The sequence below is a fragment of the Lissotriton helveticus genome (genome assembly GCF_964261635.1).
Source record: "Lissotriton helveticus chromosome 1_1 unlocalized genomic scaffold, aLisHel1.1 SUPER_1_unloc_42, whole genome shotgun sequence".
NCBI lineage: Eukaryota > Metazoa > Chordata > Amphibia > Caudata > Salamandridae > Lissotriton > Lissotriton helveticus.
In genome coordinates this window covers 489,742-497,198 of record NW_027611684.1, presented here as the reverse complement: position 1 = coordinate 497,198, position 7,457 = coordinate 489,742, and the positions used below count along the sequence as shown (strand labels likewise).

The window sequence follows — 7,457 nt, the reverse complement described above, 5'->3', positions numbered from 1 at the left end:
TTTACCGGACGCTGATTAGATCCTGAGGCCTTAGAGGAGAACAGTGTCCGAGTCACCAGGGGCAGAGTCAGCACCAGCAGCTGAGGCGGAATGAAGCCTCCTGTCAGGATAACATAAGACCCGCCCTCTCACAAATGTCTGCTTCCGGGTCAGCGCCAGCAGAGTCTTCCCTTTACCGGACGCTGATTGGCTCCTCAGGTCTGAGAGGTGAACAGTGTCTGGGGCACCAGAGGCAGAGTCAGCACCAGCAGCGGAGGCGGAATGAAGCCTCCTGTCAGAATAACATGAGCCCCGTCCCCCGCACTCTCACAAATGTCTGCTTCCGGGTCAGCAGGGGCAGAGTCAGCACCAGCAGCCCCCTCTCTTCCAGGGAGCCCTGGCTGCAAGCACCTTCACTTACAGCCGAGGTAAGTGAGCCTCTCGCAACCATCTGCAACCTAAGGAGTGTGAATGACCTCACACCATCATCAGGGGGGAGGAGGGGACAGGTGTACTGACCTCACACCATCATCAGGGGGAAGGGGGCAGGTGTACTGACCTCACACCATCATCAGGGGGTTCAGGGGTCAGGTGTACTGACCTCACACCATTATCAGGGGGGAGGGGGCAGGTGTACTGACCTCACACCATCATCAGGGGGCGCAAGAGGCAGGTGTACTGACCTCACACCATCATCAGGGGGCGCAGGGGGCAGGTGTACTGACCTCACACCCAGTCCTGCCAAGTATCACGCATCAGACGTGACACTAACGCATTTCAGTGTGGTACTCCGCATTACCACCCTGAAATGCATTGTCACGCATACCCATGTGGCTCAGCTGAGCTGTAACTGTCACTGAAAGTGCTCCCTAAAGCAATGAAATGCTGCAGATCGGCGCTACCCGTGGTGTGCGCGCTGCTCCTGCAGCCAGCTCGGCGCTCCCAGCAGTGTTAAGACTGCTGCCAGGGTCACTCTCATACTCTCATTCAACTGCTACACAATGTAGCACAATGTATTGCGATTTCAGGCGGGGCGCGGCTTCCATTGCCTGTCAACCTGACGTTATCGAGGTACATAGCTGCCAAGGTTTCAGATTGCCATGTGTGACATTTTCATAGTTTCAGTGTAATTTTGAGTGACATGAGAACAACTATGAGTGACACTTTCTCGAGAACAAAATCAAACAATGAAGACAAGGGAAACATAGAAATATCAGAAATTACACCCATTTGAGGAACAAGAAACTCAAGAAGATCTTAAAACTGCAGCAAAGCACCAGAAATCATTTCCCACCTTTGGCCCCTTGCCTGCCAGCAATCAATCAGGAGAGTATCAAGACTCCAGGGCCTTTGTCTGTCCACATGACGTGGAAACCCAGGCCCAAAAGAACGGATGAGTGAGGCTCCAACATGAACAAGACAAGTTACACAGGGATCCTGGTATCTTAGCTGCCTGTCACACAGTGCCAGTTAGCTGACTCGCGCGGGAACAGGCTGAGCACTATTTTGGATTATCGTCACAGGTTAAGGCCAGTGCAATAATCTCCCATATAACATAGCAACGCCTGTCAGAAACCTGTTAAACTTACCCCAGCCCCGGCGGTTTTAAGAAATAAACCGCAAACTTAAGGTGGCCAGAATTTAAACACACGCTTGTCACAGCCTGGGTCACAGTGGGCAGCCATGCCAGAGGACAATGCAGAACTTCTAAATGAGTCGAACACATCACAACCAGATCGGCACCCTACTGACTGCAGGCAGTTGCCGACCACGTGCTTGCCATATGGCAAGTAAATAAACATATAATGTGCATGGGCTGTGAAAAAATGGCAGAAATGCAACCAGGTGACACTTCAGCAGGCAAGAAAGCCTGTTTGTTATCATTGAAACACAGTAATATGCAAAATTAGTAAAATCTAATTAGCGAAGTCCCCTCGGTACACCCAGTGGCTGATTTAATGCAAAATCGTTTTGCTTCGAACTGCAGGCACTGTGAGAAATGTGTAAAATAAACAGCCTCCTTTCTTACGTTATTGAAACAACTGCATTTGTTTTCACACTTATCTCCCAGATCTGCATACAAACATATGGTGATTGTTTTTCAGGATTATGTATTTTCCGAAGAGCTATTTGCCAATGCGTTTAGGAGCATTAAAGTGAGTGATTCGGGATATTGGTACTATGGCTTATTGAAACCCCAATTTTAGCACCCATTTGTCAGAATTATTCTCTGCCGTGTAGCTCCAAAAAGATGTCTCATCTTGTTTTTTATAGACGGATAAGGGTGTTGTGCACAGAGAGTACTTGCCAGCTGACTGTCCCAATCTCACAGCACTGTTCTTTTACAGGCCTGAGACCGAAGTGTTACATTGGGAGCATTTACAAGACCTGAGAAGGTCCGATATTACACTACACGGACTTTGTCTCAGTAACGTGAATAAATTGCAAAAATACAAACAGGCTTCGTTTCAACAAGCCTGTTTGATATCATAGTAACACAGTTACATAGAAAATGAGTAAAATCTAATGAGTACAGTCCACTCGTTACATATACCCTAGCGGCTGATTTAATGCAAAATAGTTTTTACGACCTGCAGACAGTGAGAAATGTGTACATAATAAACTGCCTCCGGTTCTTAACTGCATTTGTTTTCACTCTTCTCTCCCACTTAATTCCAACAAACCACATTTAAAAAAGATCTGCATACAAACATACGACGATTGTTTTTCAGGACTATGTATTTCAGAAGAAATATTTACCAACGCATCTGAGAGTTTTAAAGTGAGGGTTTCAGGATATCCGTACTATGGCTTTTTCAAACGTTATTGTTCATGTTCACATTTAAATACCGTTTTATAGGGGTGTTGTGCGGAGACAATCCTCTTGCCAGGCTGGTCTTTTACAGGCCGGCACGAGACCAAAGTGTTACTACATACATTGGGCCTTCAACAAGACATGATCAGGTCCTCTGTGACTTACCAACCTGCGGCAGGACTCCAATTTAATTGGCGAGGCCGAGGTCAAGTAACTGCTGAGACAGATGATGCATGCAGCAGGGGAGGCCAGCGGCGCAAAAGGCAGCGCTGCCTGCGAGCCGTGATTATGATGATGTATTCAAATTTTCCGCAAAGAAGGCCAGCGCCTCGGCCTACTGCCTTTCACAAGTAAACTCTGGAAGCAGGATGTGACGTCAGGTCCCAGCGGAGCCCACATCAGTGTTACAGAACCTGACTGGCTGTGTCATGTCTCGGTAGTAGCCATTGGGTACTACCTCGACCTGACATCATCAGATAACCCCGCCGCAAATCATCTCGGAGGCGAGAATTCAACTGACACATTGTGGCATTAAGCAGCAATGCGAGTGCCCCAAGCCTGACGGAGCAGCACACACACCGCATGGAGCGCTGCTAGCTGCCCAGTGACTCCACAGTTTAATTTGGCAGCTGAGTGCTTAATAAAACAGCATGTCTTCCAGGCTCCAGCTGAGGCGCTATGAATTATGTGTGACAATGCATTTCAGTGCGGTGATGCGGAGCACCACACTGAAATGCGTTAGTGTCACGTTTGATGCGTGATACTTGACAGGACTGGAGGTAGTGTGTCCAATGACTGACTGTCACTGGACGGCTCCTCCGCTCGGGACTCACAGGAGTCCGGACCGCCTGGATTATTTATCACCGGAGGCAGGGCTGGGCGGCAAAACTGGATTGCCATGGCTCGGGTGTTTTACGGCCTGATCCTGCTGCAGCCAGCCTCGCAGAGTAGAGTCGCTGCCTGCAATTATGGAGTTCCACCCACCACAGCTTCAAGGCCGGGCTGAATTTCATCTGCAGCCCAAGTAAGTACTGTGTCTGTGTGTGGTAATTGCAAATACCGACCCGGGTTGACTCCAGGCTCTGTGGTCACCACTCTAATTCCCAAAGCAGATTTTATTTCTGCGCCAGCCCTCATATTAGACGAAGGTAAATGAACTCACCCGACCCCCACAGGTACCTAGCAGAACGGAAGCCTCTCCGAGATGCAAAGGGCCATTGCAGCCCCTGTCTCGTGACCAGGGCCCGGCCTCTAGTGCTTCCCTCGTAAGTCGCTGCCTGTCTGTTTATGTAAAGGCCGAAGTCGGCCTCAGGGAAGTCCGAGGCCTGTTGGCCCAGAGAGCCCATTGATGCCTGCTGCAGCGCCATCCGCAGGCCTCCGCTTCTCTCTGTTGGTGTAGAGAACTAGAGCTGCTGGTAATTAAGGGGATAAAAACTCAGTGACCCGAAACTTCAGAGGGAGTGTGAGTGCCCAGAATCTTAAAAATGAAGGCCCTGGTGCCTGCTTATGTACTCGGGAAAATCACAACCGTGGGAAAGTTGTGATTTTCAACTTCCTCCGCTCTCATGCACGTTTAACAGGCAGGGATGAACTATAGTGGGATCCAGCCCTAGAAGGTAATATTTAGCCAGGACCGAGGGCAGGGTTCTCAGCTAATCTTATTTTTATCCCGATACTTATTGTTTCAGAGAGGAGTAGTGTAAAAAGCACTGAGGCATATGCTGCAACGCCAGCAGGGGGTGATGTACAGCTCAACAACGTTAAAGCTGGCGCACTTAGGGAGCAATCAGCAGCTCACTGACCACACAGGGCGCAGTAACATATCAAAGGCTCACATCGAGGATATAACACCTCGATTGAAAACACAGACAGACAGACGTCCATCAGCGCAAGGGCATAGACAGGCAGATCACCACCTCAGTGCCAAAGGAAGGAGAACAAATAGATTAGCTGTCTTTCCCTTACTGAAAAACGCAGCGAAAAAGACAAACAAATTCACTTCTATTGAGCAACAAATCAGGCAATATATTTTAAACAATGCACACCTGGCAAATTACCAGCAATTTGCAGGGGTCATGCGAAATGGGGTTTAAACATCAACCAAATGTGCATCCGACCCGCAGGTGCACTGTCAGTCTTGCCTCTCAGTGTAGGAGAAATACCTACGGCTGTGAGAAGAATTGTTCCTTGCACAGCACCGAGTTAGCGAACTGTCACTCATTTTCATTTTATTTGTAACACCACCAAGCGACAGGGTGACACAGTACTGATGCCACAGCACACCAGTCCAGTGAGTAGGTTTGTGTAGCAGTGTTGCACTTGCAGGCTTCAATAAAATACATAGCTCATTTGGCTCACTACAAGGCACTACATGCTGCTTTGAAGGCCGGAATTTAAACTGTAATTGACGTCCAAGTGCCTTAGCAAGGTAGCTTAAGGAAAGTATTCGAGGAGGAAACATGTGTTTCCGGAGCACCAAAACACTCTCGTTTCTGCACAGATCTCGTGCAAACGGAGCATGGCTTTTAACACATTCCACATAGGAACACTGCCTGATTGAAATATATAAACATGCTCCCCCTAGAGTGCACTGCGACCCCCCACAGATCTCGTGCCAATGGAGCATGGCTTTTAACACATTCCACATAGGAACATTGCCTGATTGAAATATAGAAACATGCTTCCCCTCAAGTGCACTGCTACCCCTTATATATCTGACGTCATTTTTTACGTTTTGATTGTATATCCCAAGAGTACTGGTAGTTGTTGCTTTTAAAGCCAGGGGGACACTTTCTGTCCCCGTTCTGCCTGTGTTCTTGTTTAACAAAGTATACATTTTCTGTTAAATCCTGCATTTGTTTTAGTAGTTTCTACATTGTCTTGTGGAATTTATGCTGCCATGGGGCCCGGCAGCCAGGCTGCTAAGTGTGGCAGGACATGCCTATTGCTGATTCTCCAGCTCGCCAGGCTCGCAAAAAAAGTAATTGCTGAGACTGAGTGAAGTTATAATCTACTAGTTGCACTTGCTATGCTATAAAATGTGCTTTTTCGGCTAGCACGCAATCATGAATGATCAGATCAGTTAGATCATCTTCTGAGCTGCTGCAGTGCGTGTCTGCACTCTGTTACTGAAAACTGCAGTCACGCACTCTGTCACTGGTTAGTGCCCTTCTATTTCTCGTGCTTTGCTGTAGTTTTAAGAACACCTTCTCGTTGCTCAAATTGGTGCAAGTTTCTGATATCTATATGTTTCCCTCGTCTTCGCTGCTTGATTTTGCTCGCGAGAAGGCGTCACTCATAGTCATTGAAATGTCACTCATAATTACACTGAAATTATGGAAATGTCACACATAGCAATCTGAAACCGTGGCAGCTATGGAGATCGTCAGCACCTTCTGTTGTGTTTGTAGAGATAGACTGAATAATCCTGGAGGGAATCTCTGCAGGAGCCGGGCTGAGCTGGGCTCTTCTATCCGGGGGCCCCTGGGGCTGAGCTGGGCTCTTCTATCCGGGGCCCCTGGGGCTGAGCTGGGCTCTTCTATCCGGGGCCCCTGGGCAGAGCTGGGCTCTTCTATCCGGGCCCTGGGGCTGAGCTGGGCTCTTCTATCCAGGGGCCCCTGGGGCTGATCCCGGCCCTTCTATCCGGGGGCCCCTGGGGCAGAGCTGGGCTCTTCTATCCGGGGGCCCCTGGGGCTGAGCTGGGCTCTTCTATCCGGGGCCCCTGGGGCTGAGCTGGGCTCTTCTATCCGGGGGCCCTGAGGCTGAGCTGAGCTCTTCTATCCGGGGCCCCTGGGACTGAGCTGGGCTCTTCTATCTGGGGCCGCAGGGGCTGAGCTGGGCTCTTCTATCCAGGGGCCCCTGGGGCTGATCCCGGCCCTTCTATCCGGGGGCCCCTGGGGCAGAGCTGGGCTCTTCTATCCGGGTGCGTCTGGGCTGAGCTGGCTCTTCTATCCAGGGGCCCCTGGGGCTGAGCTGGGCTCTTCTATCCAGGGGCCCCTGGGGCTGAGCTGGCTCTTCTATCTGGGGGCCCCTGGGGCTGAGCTGGGCTCTTCTATCTGGGGGCCCCTGGGGCTCACCTAAGCTCTTCTATCCGGCGGCCCCTGGGGCTGAGCTGGGCTCTTCTATCTGGGGTCCCTGCAGCTGAGCTGGGCTCTTCTATCTGGGGGCCCTGGGGCTGAGCTGGGCTCTTCTATCTGGGGCCTCTGGGGCTGAGCTGGGCTCTTCTATCCAGGGGCCTCTGGGCTGAGCCGGCTCTTCTATCTGGGGGCCCCTGGGGCTGAGCTGGGCTCTTCTATCCGGGGGCCCCTGGGGCTGAGCTGTTCTCCTCTATCCAGGGCCCGATGGGGCTGAGCTGGGCTCTTCTATCCAGGGGCCCCTGGGGCTGCGCTGGGCTGTTCTATCCAGGGGCCCCTGGGGCTGAGCTGGGCTGTTCTATCTGGGGGCCCCTGGGGCTGAGCTGGGCTCTTCTATCCAGGGGCCTCTGGGCTGAGCCGGCTCTTCTATCTGGGGGCCCCTGGGGCTGAGCTGGGCTCTTCTATCCGGGGGCCCCTGGGGCTGAGCTGTTCTCCTCTATCCAGGGCCCGATGGGGCTGAGCTGGGCTGTTCTATCCAGGGGCCCCTGGGGCTGAGCTGGGCTGTTCTATCCAGGGGCCCCTGGGGCTGA

At 51.3% G+C, this 7,457-nt stretch overlaps 1 long non-coding RNA gene across 1 annotated transcript in view; it reads left to right on the top strand.

Annotated features, from left to right (window-relative positions):
* Positions 1-337: 337 nt before the first annotated feature.
* Positions 338-7,457, top strand: part of LOC144806057 (uncharacterized) — a 131,785-nt gene continuing 124,665 nt past the window's right edge. The window contains exon 1 of the long non-coding RNA XR_013605676.1: positions 338-407. This is a non-coding gene — a long non-coding RNA (uncharacterized LOC144806057). The remainder of the gene's footprint in view (positions 408-7,457) is intronic.